This window comes from Pristis pectinata, chromosome 11 (genome assembly GCF_009764475.1).
Source record: "Pristis pectinata isolate sPriPec2 chromosome 11, sPriPec2.1.pri, whole genome shotgun sequence".
NCBI lineage: Eukaryota > Metazoa > Chordata > Chondrichthyes > Rhinopristiformes > Pristidae > Pristis > Pristis pectinata.
The window spans coordinates 82,252,404-82,266,474 of NC_067415.1; the positions used below are offsets into that span (position 1 = coordinate 82,252,404).

The 14,071-nt window shown below is 44.3% G+C and overlaps 1 protein-coding gene across 3 annotated transcripts in view; it reads left to right on the forward strand.

Annotated features, from left to right (window-relative positions):
• The window catches only part of LOC127575759 (protocadherin-9), a 728,604-nt gene that overhangs the window by 669,991 nt on the left and 44,542 nt on the right, over positions 1 to 14,071 (forward strand). The gene's annotated exons all lie outside the window — the stretch shown is intronic.

Consider the following 14,071-nt stretch of genomic DNA (forward strand, 5'->3'; position numbering starts at 1 on the left):
GGTATGCAAGACAAGTTTTTCACTGTACCTCGGTACAAGTGACAATAATGAACCAATATCAATACCAGTACCAGGTGTCTTTTAAATCTCTCCCCTCTTGTCTTGTATCTGTGCCCTCTAGTTTTGGACTCCCCAACCCTGGGGAAAAGACTATGACCGTCCACCTTGTCCATACCCCTCATGATTTTATAAACTTCTATGAGGTCACCCTTCATTCTCCTACACTCCAAGGAATAAAGATCCAGCGTGGCCAACCACTCCCTATGACTCAGGCCCTCTAGTCCAGGCAGCATCCTTTTAAACCTCTTCTGCACCCTCCCCACTTTGACAGTCTTCCCCATAACAGGGTGACCAAAACTGTACACAATACTCCAAATGCAGCCTCACCAATGACTTATATATCTGCAACATAAAAGAATTTTATGGAAATAAGAAAAAGAACTGGTCTTCTTAAATAAGGAGACCAGTACTGTACCCAATGTTCTTATGTCACCAGAGTAACAAACAAAAACTATGTGTTAGGTGTCCTAATTACTTGTTATATCTGTTTACTGGTCTTTGTAAACTATGCAAGAGGACGTCCAGATCTCCATGTTTCTCAGAGCTCTGGAATCTTTCACCTATTGCCAGACATGGTAACGTAGCGGTTAGCGTAATGCTATTACAGCGCCAGCGACCCGGGTTCAATTCCAGCGCTGTCTGTAAGGAGTTTGTACATTCTCCCCTTACCTGCATGGGTTTCCTCCGGGTGCTCCGGTTTCCTCCCACATTCCAAAGATGTACGGGTTAGGAAGTTGTGGGCAATGCTATGTTGGCGCTGGAAGCGTTGCGACACTTGCGGGCTGCCCCCAGAGCACTCAACGCAAAAGATGCATTCCACTGTGTGTTTCGATGTACATGTGACTAATAAAAGTATCTTATCTTTTTTTTTGCCAAAATAAAGCCATAAGATTTAGGAGCAGAATTAGGCCATTCAGCCTGTTGAGTCTGCTCTGCCATTCAATGTTGGTTGATTTCTATCTCAACACCTTCCTTCTGCCTTCTCCCCATTAACCCTTAACCCCCTTATCAATCACGAACCTATCAATCTCCACCTTAAATGCACCCAATGACTTGGCCTCCACAGCCATCCGTGGCAACGACTTCCACAGAATCGCCACCCTCTGGCTGAAGAAATTCGTCCTCATTTCTATTCTAAAGAGATGTCTTAATAGAGGCTGTGCCCTCAGATCCAATACTCTCCATCTCATAGAAACATCGTCTCCATGTTCACTCTGTCCAGGCCTTTCAATATTCAAAATGGATGATTTCAGATTTTCCAACATAACAACCCACCACTTATTTCCCTGAAAACTACTCTCCCACCCTGACGTGTGGGAGGCCAATTGGCCAGTGTAAATTGTGTGTAGTGAGGGGTAGAAGCTGGGTGGAATTTATGTGCACGTGGACAGGATAAAGTAGGATTGGTGTTGGATTAGTTGTAAGTGATGGTTGTCTGGACTGGATGAGTCAAAGGCCCTGTTTCTGTGCTGTATGAGTCTATGACCCTAATTAATACTGGCAAGAAGGAGATAGATTCTCGATAAACAAGGGGGTGAAGTGTTACCATGGGTACACATACATAGAACATATAACAGTACAGCACAGGAACAGGCCCTTCGGTCCAGATAGAAATGCAGAGTTGAAGCTAACTTTGGATCAGTCATGATCTTATTAAATGGTAGAGGAGACTCGAGGGGTTGAGTGCCCTACTCCTGCTCCTAATTCTTACATGCATGTTTTGCTTATCTCTGAGGAAGCTGTTAAAACCAAGCCACATTGTATAATATTTCTTTCTTCGTCACATCTACATCGAAACACACAGTGAAATGCATCTTTTGTGTAGAGTGTTCTTGGGGGCAGCCTGCAAATGTCGCCACGCTTCCAGCGCCAACAGAGCATGTCCACAACTTCCTAACCCGTACACCTTTGGAACGTGGGAGGAAACCGGAGCACCCGGAGGAAACCCACACAGACACGAAGAGTACGTACAAGATCCTTACAGACAGCAGCCAGTATTGAACCCAGGTCACTGGCGCTGTAATAGCGTTATGCTAACCGCTACACTACTGTGCCTGCCCTTCAACCAGACATGAACGAATGAGATGCGTGTTCACAACAGTCTGATAGTTTAAGACTGACTGGTACCAAGATTTTGTCTTCCTTCAAGATTTGACTTAATTACTTGAACGTAAATTCTCCAGGTGCCCTATTGGGTTTCAAATTCCTGATTCTGGATCAATAATCTAGAACTCTGGCAGCCAATCCAGCAGCTTAACCAAGACGTAATTGTACCCACTTCAAAGTTGCTGTAATTACCCATTGCTCAGCCAATAAACATGTCAAAGTAAATTAGAATTAGTGCACCAGGAATAAGTGAATTTTCAATACCATGTCTTAATTACTGCTATCCGGGACCATAAAATTAATTTTACAAGTTATTTTACAACTTTGATAATATTGGAGACATTTCAAAGTATATGGTGTTTTCACATTTTCTTTCTTGTCTAATCTTCTCTCTTAATCTCTTCTTTCTTTAACAATCTTTGTTTTGCTTTCTGCATATAATTTGATTCTTATTGTAGCTCAGTGGGTGAAATTGGTCTGCTGACCACTTATGTAAGCACTTATACATCCTTTCAAAATGTGGAAAGGCTTCCATGAATCACATGAATGCTTCAAATAGGATGTGCCCTGCATGTTGCCTTGGCAACAGGCAAATAAGAGGTGTCCATTATCCAGGTATTCCTCATTGCTTCCTGTGACAACTTAGGTTTTCCCTGAAGCATCAACGAACGTTCAGGGAAGCAAGCTCCAAACACAAGAAACAAAAGGCAAATGTTTTCCGTTATCACTGCCATTCCTGGCCATGAGATCGTTGACTCGTCCCATCCCAAATGATTGCTTGGCCCATCACCTTCCCTGGACCTCATCTCCAACATACTAACCCCTCAAGTGCACCCAAAGAATGGCCATGCTGTCTGAGTTCTCCCTCCTACACTAACAAGAAGCTCAGTACAAAGGCAAGCTTTCCTCCACCTTCAGTCCCAGGCAGTGCAGTGCCAGCCTTTGCTACAATGATAAAAATTGACCACACTTCCAAGGCTGCAACCATTAGCTTTGTAAATTTTGAAGTGTAATTCTCAAACATCCATGCTGAGTACAAATTGCACCTCTGTTCCACAGATTGTGTGAAACTATTCACCCTGTCCTTCACACAGTTTTCTCCAAATAATGCCTAAAATGGAAGGGTTGAGAGGGATACAAGGGGACGAAGTTCTGATGGTCTCAATCCATTTCTCAGTCGATAGAAATCCATAATAACTAACTGTAAATGGTCTGAAAGCTGAAGTTGCAAAAGTCACGCTGGGAAATTCTGAGATAATTCTAGGTGTAATTGCCTCGAGTTTGGGGTTGAGATGAGGTGCTGACATCTAGGGTGACCCAGCAAGCAGGTTAATTTTCATGTATTGTTTTGGCATTAGAGGGAAATTTATACCACTCGTTTACCCCGACAGCTGGCTGTTGTAAGAGCCAGTGTTCAATGCAATCTACTAAATGCACAACAGCAACTGGCCAAGGCAATTCAAACAGCACCTCCCAAACAACAGGCCATTCCCTCCAAGAAGGCTGTTCACCACAAACACTGAGGAGGGTGAAGAGGAGGTTCACCAGGATGTTGCCTGTTTCAGTTATGAGGAGAGACTGGAAAGGCTGGGTCTGTTCTCCCTGGAGCGGTGGTCAAGAGGGAACATGATTGAGGTACATAAAAATCAAAGGGGTATAGCTAGGATAAGCTGCAGGAAACCTTTCCCCTTATCAGAGGTAGATAAAATTAGAAGACATCGATTTAGTGTAAAGGGTAAGAGATTTAGAGGGGATCTGCGGGGGACCCATTTAATCCAGAGAGTGGCAAGTACCTGGCCTGAGACAGTGGAGGAAGCAGAGTTGCTGACAGCATTTAAGAAGTGTCCAGATGAGCACTTGAATTGCCTGGGCATAGAAAGCTATGGGCTGGAAGATGGGATTAGTACGGAATGGGTGCCCACTGGTCGGCATGGACATGGTGGGCCGAATGGCCTGTTTCCATTCTGTATGACTCCATGACATTCTCTCTTCTTCCCCTTCCCATCGGGCAGAAGATACAAAAGCCTGAAAGCACTTGGCTCAAGGACAGCTGCTATCCTGCTGTTATAAGACTATTGAACGGTCCTCTAGTATGATAAGATGGACTCTTGACCTCACAATCTACCTCATCATGGCCTTGCACCTTATTGTCCACCTGCACTGCACTTTCTCTGTAACTGTAACATTTTATTCTGCATTCTGTTATTGTTTTAGATATTGTTATTGTTTTAGATATTGTTATTGTTGGAGATATCAGAGGAAGGTTTTTTACCCAGAGAGTGGTTGGGGCATGGAATGCGCTGTCTGGGGTGGCGGTGGAGGCAGGTACATTGCTCAAATTCAAGAGATTACTGGATAAGCATATGGAGGAATTTAAAATAGAGGGATATGTGGGAGGCAGGGGTTAGATGGTCTTAGGCGAGGTTTAAAGGTCAGCACAACATTGTGAGCCGAAGGGCCTGTATTGTGCTGTACTGTTCTATGTTCGATGTTTTCCCTTATACTACCTCAATCCACTGATGTGATAAAATGATCTGCAAGGATGACACACAAAAGAATGTTTTTCACTGTACCTCGGTACATGTGACAATAATAAACCAATTTACCAATTTTATCTCCAGGTTCCCCTCTAAGTCACACACCATCTCCACTTAGAATTACTCTTTCTTCATTGTCACTAAGTCAAAATCCTGGAACTCCCTCCTCAAAGCCACCTTCACCAAATGTACAGAAGTTAGTTCAATCATGACCTCTTTCTCCAGAGTAATTACTGATGGGTAGCAAGTGCCTGCAACATGCACATCCCTGGAGTGGATAAAGAAATAATTTCCTTATTTGGATTTTAAAGGCAGTAACTATGTAGTAATATTGGTGTTAGTATTGGTATTGGTTTATTATTGTCACTTGTACCGAGGTACAGTGAAATCTTGTCTTGCATACAGTCGTGCAGATCAATTCATTACACAGTGCATTGAGGTAGTACAGGGTAAAAACAACAGTACGTGCCCTCAGGCTCCTGTATCTTCTGCCTGATGGAAGAGGGGAGAAGAGAGAATGACCCGGGTGGGTGGGGTCTTTTATTATGCTGGCTGCTTCACCAAGACATAGAGAGGTATAGAGAGAGTCCAAGGAGGGGAGGCTGGTTTCTGTGATGCGCTAGGTTGTGTCCACAACTCTCTGCAGTTTCTTGCGGTCCTGGGCAGAGCAGTTGCCGTACCAAGCCATGATGCATCCAGACAGGATGCTTTCTATGGTACATCAATAAAAGTTGGTGAGTGTCAAAATATCATGAAAGACCACAGTCTGTGAAAGCTCAGATTACAGAGAAGCTATTTCATGATTCCTGATGTCGTAGAAGCAGATCCTTCAGCCCATTGAGTTCAGGTGAGTTCTTAAGAGTAATCACATTCAACCAGTTATTTCCCTGAGACCTATTATCTCTCACATAACCATCAGCTCCCCGATGCACCTACCACCCTCCTACATTCGGGGTAATTTCGGGTCACCTATTACCTCACTGTCCAGCATCTCTGAATCTTAAACAAGGGGCATAGTTTCAGGATGAGGGGCAGTTACTTGAATCCAAGGTGCGTAGAAATTTCTTCTCACAGAGGGTAGTCAACCTCTGGAGTTCTCTGTCCCAGAGAGTTGTGGAGGCTGGATCGGGAGAAGTACTTAAAGTGGAGGAAGATAAATTCTCGAAAGGTCGGGGGATTGAGAGTTATGGGGAACTGGCACAAAGGTAGAGTTGAAGCCAAGGGTAGATCAGCCATGAACATATTGAATGACAGACCAGGTGATCTACTTCTGCTCCTGTTTCCTTGTGTGGGAGGAAACCGGAGCATCCGGTTCAAGCCCGCATGGTCACAGGGAGAGCGCGCAAACTGCACACACATTAACGCCAGTGTTCGGGATCGAACCCGGGTAGCTGAAAGAGTAAGGCAGCAGCTCTTCTCGCTGCACCATTGCGTTAGAAGGCATGTGTCATCTGCCTGCAGAAAGTGCTATGGAGCGATACAGTAGTCAGGTGGCAGATATCCCCCAGCTCGAAAAATCACATCTAAATATCACATCCCCTCAAGCACAGCTTGCTGAAGCATCACTCCTTAGTGACTTGCAGATAGATTTATGACAAGGGCCATAATATCTGTTCGGCTCAGAATTATTTTCATTCTACTAGGAATCACACAAATGACTGTGCCAAATAAACTGGTGAGAGAGAAGTGCAGCTCACAGGGCCCTGATACCTGTTGAGGTTTGACCTTGGGAAAATTAAAAATGAGAATAATTGAAGGTGTTCTTCTTTGCTAAGTTAGCAGTTACAAAGGTGAAACATCCATTTGAAGTGTACTTGAATCAAGACACTCCCCTCTTAATTCAGCTGATCAGCACATCCACCAAAAGCAAAACAGTTGGAAAATAATGGAAATCTGAAATGAAATAAAACATATTTGGGAATATCACCAGGTCAGGCAGCACCTGTCGAGGGGTCGAAGTTAAAAGTCAAAGTTGAGTTTATTGTCATGTGCACAAGTACATGCTTGCACAGGTGCAATGAAAAACTTACTTGCAGCAGCATCACAGGAACATAGCATCAGATAAACAGCATTCACAAGAAAAACTTAAATTAAACATAAATTATACACAATTTTTACAAGAAAGGACACAAATAAAGACAAAAAAAAAGTCAGTTTTAGTGCAAAGTGACCAAAGTGGTCATCGTGTTGCTAAACTGTAGTGATGACGGTTGTGCAGGTTGGTTCAAGAACCGAATGGTTGAAGAGAAGTAGCTGTTCTTGAACCTGGTGGTGTGGGACTTCAGGCTTCTGTACCTCCTGCCCAACGGTAGCTGTGAGAAGATGGCCCACCATCATATAAGCAGCATTCACAAGAAAGACATAAATTGAACATAGATTATACACAATTTTTACAAGTAAGAACGCAATTAGAACAAGAAAACAATGTCCGTTTTAGTGGAAGTGAAGTTAATGTTTTTAAGTAGAGTAATGTAGACACCTGCCCATCACTACCTCTTACCTGCATCTACCTATCACCATCCCGTGCCCACCCCGCCTCCCCTCTTTTGTTCACCTATCACTGCTCTGCTTTTCCCTCCTATATATTGGACTTCCCCTTTTCCTACCTTCAGTCCTGAAGAAGGGTCCTGACCCGAAACGTTGACCGCCTGCTTTTCTCCACGGATGCTGCCTGGCCTGCTGAGTTCCTCCAGCATCGTCATGTTTTTCATCTAGATTCCAGCATCTGCATTTGTTTCTCGAGTTAATGTTTCTGGTCAGTCTGTGCTGGGACAAGTTCGAGGTAGAACATGCTCTGCAGAGAAAGGGAGGGGAAAGAACACAAGGTCCGTGATAATGGAGAGGACAGGAGAAATTGTTTGTTTAGAGGAATTGGGTTAAAATGGGCAATGAAGACATTTGTGAAGAACAAACGAGGGTTCTTGAAGAATAACTTCCTGCAGACAAGTAAACAGAAACAACATTAAATGTCGGAAATGCAGTTGTTGAATGCTGATTATCTGAAACTGCTCTGCTCAATACGAAGCAAATCCTTCTGTTCCTTTATCCATCACTACTCTCCCCATCTTCCCCATAAATGCATCAATGTTACTGCCCTGCATATACAAAATTACCATTGCCGGGAGTAGTAGCAAGTGTTTGAGAAATCTATAAATAAAAAATTTAAAAAGAACGTGCGAACGCATGATGCTGGGAGTGTGAGGTAGCAGCTCTACTAGCTGCACCACTGTGTTAGAAGGCATGAGTCATGAGTCTTATGGAAATCTGAAATAAAAACAGAAAATGCTGGAAACAGTCAGCAAGTCAGGCAGCATCTGTGGAAATTGGTGATTAATTTATTACTGTCACATGTACCAAGATACAGTGAAAATCTTTGTTTTGCATGCCATCCAGACAGATCATTTCAAGACTTAAGTACATTGAGGTAGTACAAAGGGAAAAGCAATAACAGAATGCAGAATATAGTGTTGCAGTTACAAAGAAAGTGTAGTGCAGGTAGACAATAAGGTGCAAGGGCCATGATGAGATAGATTGTGAGGTCAAGGGTTCACCTTTGCTGTACAAGAGGTCTGGTGGTGCGTTTTTCAAGATTTTGTATCTTCTGCCCAATGGAAGATGGGAGAAGAGAGAATGACCGGGGTGGGAGGGGTCTTTGATTATGTTGGCTGCTTTCCTGAGGCAGCAGGAAGTGTAGACATGGTAGAGTCCATGGAGAGGAGGCTGATTTTCATGATGGACTGGGCTGTGTCCACAACCCTCTGCAGTTTCTTGTGGTGTTGGGCAGAACAGTTGCCATACCAAGCTGTGATGGAGATGGATAAAATACTTTCTGTGGTGCATCTATAAAAATTGGTGAGGGTCAATGGGGACATGCCAAATTTCTTTAGCGTTCTGAGGAAGTGGAGGCACTGGTGTGCTTTTTTGGCCATAACATTCACATGGCTCGACCACGACAAGCTATTGATGATGTTTACAACTAGGAACTTGAAGTTCTCAACCATCTCCACCTCAGCACCATTGATACATGCAGGGGCGCAATGTTTCAGGTCGAAGACTCTTCGTTCTTCTTAGTCCTTTCTTGGTTAGGAACTGGATCCTCAGAAAAGCTGAGTGAAGTTGTTGTGTCAGTCTCCTGATTAGCACATTCCAGGGTCCTTAAGCCTGCGCTAAACGTGAACACTCAGCTTGGGTGCCAAGTTGGCAATTGGACCACATCCGAGGTATTGTAAGGTATGAGAGTAAGACACCCGAATATTCATCCCAACTCTTTGTATGACTTTCTCCTGGTGGTTGGTCACATGAAGGACTAACCCATCCCTCCCCAGTCTCCGATATTTTCCCCCATTGCTTCCAAGTCAATCTCTGTTGATTATTGGACATGCTGGAAGAAGTGATGTAGCCAAGTACCGAGAAGTTGCTATGAACCAGACATAGGGCACTAGTGATATCAGCCAAAGGCTACTGTACTACTGCATTTGAAATAGTTGAAACCATGAAAATTTGACATGTGAGCTTCGCGGATGCCTCAGTGAGTTGAGCAGTAAGTAAATCCTCATGTCCTGGGTTCCAACCTGCCAGTCTGTGCTGCGTATTGGTTTCAGCCATAAGGCAACCAGAGCTGGTCCTGATGCCCTTGGTTTGGGACCAGTTCAGGTAGGTCCACCCCATCCATGCCTCTCACAATTCCACCAGGTCTCCCCTCTGCCTCTGACACTCCCGAGAAAGTTCGTACAACCTTTCTCCAACCTTCTAAGTTCCTTTGGTAGTTACATAGAACATAGACAGTGTAGCACAGAACAGGCCCTTTGGCCCACAATGTTGTGTCGACATAGCTAATCCCTCCTATCTACAGAATACCCATATCCCTCCATTTTCCTCTCATTCATGTGCCAATCTAAGCCCCTCTTAAAAGCCCCAATGAATTTGCCTCCACCACCCTATCAAGCAACATATTCTAGGCACCCACCACTCTCTGAGTAAAAAATTTACCTCTCATATCTCTTAACCGACCCCCTCTCACCTTAAATGCATGCCCTCTGATATTAGATCACTCAATAATGGGAAAAAGATATTGCTTGTCCACCCTATCTATGCCCCTCATGAGTTTCTACACTTCCAACAGATCACCCCTCAGCACCGCTGCTCCAGAGAAAAGAGCCCAAGTTTGTCCAGCCTCTCCTGATAGCACATGCCCTCTAATCCAGGCAGCATCCTAGTAAACCTCCTCTGCACCCTCTCTAAAGCCTCGAAATCCTTCCTGTAGTGAGGTGACCAGAATTGCACGCAATACTCCAAATGCGGCCTAATCAGAGTTCTATAGAGATGCATCATAACTTCTCGACTCTTATACTCAATACCTCGATTAACGAAAGCAAGCATTCCACACGCCTTCTTAACCACCCGCTCTACCTGTGTAGCCACTTTCAATAAGCCATGGACTTGCAGTTCTGCACAATCGTTCCTTCTGTCTTTTGCCCTCTCCTGGTGTTAAAAATTGCTTATCCCCAGCGCTTTCCAACTCTGACGAAAGGTCGTTCACCTGAAACATTGACCCTGTTTCACTCTCCGCAGATGCTGCCTGACCTGCTGAGCATTTCCAGCATTTATTACAGATTTCTGGCATCTAAAATCTTGTGCTTTTGAACCAGAGGGCAGCCAGGCACAGTTATAGCCCCACAAGCACCCCCCCCAAAAAAAATTGTGGCAGATGGAGTCCAGTGTGAGGTCATCCACTGAAGGATATATTTCAGAGGATTTGCTAAATTGGAGGAGCAGAAAGTTTCTGGTCTTTATGCACAGAATTCATGAAAGGCTGGTGGACAAGTACAAAAAAGTAATTAAAAAGGCTAATTAAATTTTGATATTGATCTGTAATATTCTGAAATGTAATGACTTGCAAATTCTTTGAAATAGAAAGATGTTAACCACATTTTGAATACAGTGTTCAGTTCCAAGTCTCATTCCGAGCTTGTCTGTATGAGTGCTGCTAAAGCAATACTAGGGCAGCTCAGCGCTGTCCAGAACAAAGCAGCCTGCCTGATTGGCACCCTAATCAGTCACTCGCTCCACTATCAGTGTCCCATTACTGCAATCTGTGCCACCTACAAAATGCACTCATCTGGACTACTTCGACAGTACCTTCCAAACCCACCGCTTCTGCATCAAAGAAGTGGCAGGGTACGGAACACCACCATTTGTAGGTTCCCCACACAGTCACATACCATTGTGTCTTGGAAATGGGTCACTGAGTCTAACTGTTGGAACTCCCAAACATCATCGTCACCGGAATGACTGCAGCAGTTCAAGGAGACAGCTCACTCTCAACCCACTCAAGGCCAACTCAGGTTGGGCAATAAATGCTGCGTCACAGCGCATTCTGGACAACCATGCGTGTGCACTGCAGCACGGAATGCAGGGATGCGTTGGAGCTGAGATGCGAGTGCATCTAACCACATGCTGAGCCCCTGCACTCACCGTCGAGTCTCCAGACATTCTGTCATTCAGCCTGCTCAGCTGTAGCTGGCAAGTGGTATGGGGCTGGGAACATTAATTCAAAAGCTAAATCTGGTTAAGTTTGTTGCTTATTTTCCTTTATTTCAATGTCAAAGCCAAAGTCGAGTTTATTGTCATACGCACATGTACGTGTGTGCACAGGTGCAATGAAAAGCTTACTTGCAGCAGCATCACAGGCACAGAGCATCAGATACACAACATTCACAAGAAAATCATTAAATTACACAAAAAATTAGACAAGAAAGAACACAATTAGAGCAGAAAAACACAATTAGAACAACAAAAAATGTATATTTCATATATTTTTTAAAATCTTAATAAATTTATCATTTTCTTTAAAAATATTTTTTTTCCCAACTGCTTCTGTTTCTCTAATCATCAAAGACTTTTGGAAGCATGGGGAAGATCTTTGACAACACAAGCTGTTTGGAAGCCATCAGGGGCATGCCTTCGTTGGGACCTCAGTTCCCACCAATTGAGGCCCAGTCTCCTCTTGCAGTTCACCGTGAGCTGCAGCAGCAATGCAAGCAGGAGCCCTGCAATTGCAAGAATTTCGCTCGGCCTCTGGGCTCATGTGAGTGGTGACCACAAGGCACGGACTGGGAATAGCACGATCCAGCAAGTTGTTGCAAGTGGTACGTCAGACATACTGAGCCCAGGGACAAGCCATCAAGTGCATCATTTTACGTTGCTCGCACCCACTGGCCCCACTTATTGGTCAGCTCCACTTCAGTGAATAAAGATGAAACTCACAGCAAAATGAACATCTTTTGATTGACACGGCGTGATCTCAGCCAGTAAACACATACGTAATTGAGCTTTCCATTTTGACTTGTCTGTCAATTCTTAATAAAGCGATTCTAACTGAGAATATACGTGCAGAAGCCTTGCAAGCAGGATGGTAGTGGCATCTATCATGAATTTCCAGTATTCAATAAGCAAAGAATGGTCATAAAAGGAATCTGAATAGACATAGAACATTGAACAGTACAGCACAGGAACAGACCACTTGGCCCACGATGTTGCGCCAATCTAATTAAGCAAATGATGCCTAATTAAACTAATCCCTTCTGTCTGCACATGGTCCATATCCCTCCATTCTCTGCACACTCATGTGTCTATCTAAGAGCATCTCAAATGCCTCTATCGTATCTGCCTCCACCACCACCCCTGGCAGCACATTCCAGGCACCCACCACTCTCTGTGTGTAAAAAACTTGCCCCGCACATCTCCTTCAAACATACCCCCTCTCACCTTAAATGCATGCCCTCTAGTATGAGACATTTTGACCCTGGGAAAAAGATACCAGCTGTGTACTCTATCTATGCCTCTCATAATTTTATAAACTTCTTTCAGGTCTCCCCTCAGCCCCTCCCACTCCAGAGAAAACAACCCTAGTTTGTCCAGCCTCTCCTTAAAGCATCTGCCCTCTAATCGAGACAGTATCCTGGTAAACCTCTTCTGCACCCTTCCCACAGCCTCCCTATCCTTCCTATAATGAGGTGACCAGAACTGAATGCAATACTCCAGTTGCAGCCTAATCAGAGTTTAATAAAGCTGCAGCATAACTTCCTGACCCTTGAACTCAATGCCTCGACTAATTAAAGCAAGGAACATGCGAGAGGAAGTGATGATGTCCTGTTATTCAGCCTCAGGAGTTGTCCGACTGCATACACCTCTCTGGGAACAGTGATTTCCCATTGATTGTATATTCCTGCTCCTTCTACTGTCTGGTTCTCCATCTATGAAAATTTGGCAAGAGTTGCTGGTTCTGATTCGCTCTTACTCTTTTGATAATTCAACCGCCTTTTTTGAAGCTTTGCTGGGAAATAAGTCCATGTTGTCCCAGGAACGTTCATCATTGGACAATCCAGGAACTACTGTTGCGAATAATGCTCCTTTGTATTAGGCCCCCAGTTATGTAAGTTCTATATTGAGGCCTAACCCCTAATTCCAATTGCTGATTGGACTCCTCCACCCCAGTTGGCCCTCACCCTCTCACACCTGCTTGGTCCAGACTCTAAGCCCCCTATTGACTCAATTTCCCAACTCCCAGCTCCCAAATACTTCAGCCACACCATCCCCCCCCAACAATCTTCAAGGTCCCTGAACCCCAATTCCCTGATCAAAGCCTACAACCCTCTCCCCACTCCCCACTTCCATCACAAGCTGCTGATCTCCAATCAGCCACCACTTCCCATTCACCATTCCACCAGACCTCAGTTGGGTCATGGACCACCAGCCCTCTGACCACAGTCACCAACCTCTTCTTGCCACAAACCCCAATCCGAGATGCTGTACTTTTCTTCGGTGTGCCCCCACAGCATGTGAAGGGCAGGCGTGGTGTCGATCGAGAACCTTCAACATTTGCAAAGCTTCTGATGTCATTTTGCAATGGTGCTGTCAAATAAAATTTGGCGACAAACCACATAAGGAGATAATAAAGCCAGGAGCCAAAAGCTTGGTTGGAGAGTTAAGGAGCTCAAAAGAGAAAGAGAGGTATAGAGGCAGAGTTCCAGAACTTCGAGCCCAGGAATCTGAGCACACGGCTGCCATTGATGGAACAAACCCTGGAGAACATTGTAGAGAAATTAAAAAGAAACTTTGCTTTTTTTATTCTCTTTGAAGATTTTCTTATAATTAGTTGGAAAAACATTGGAGTTGGAGATAAGAAGTTGTTTTGCTGAGAGAGCAAGTTACTGGCTAGAAGTTGTAAGGTAGACCCTCAGGAATATATCCCATCAGAGTTGGCAAGCCTCGAGTGAAGTAGAAGGAGCTGATATTTATGTGGCTGCGGTTTGCAATTTATTCTGTTAACTCATTTCGATAATTAATGTTGCCCCTCGGATTTGGCT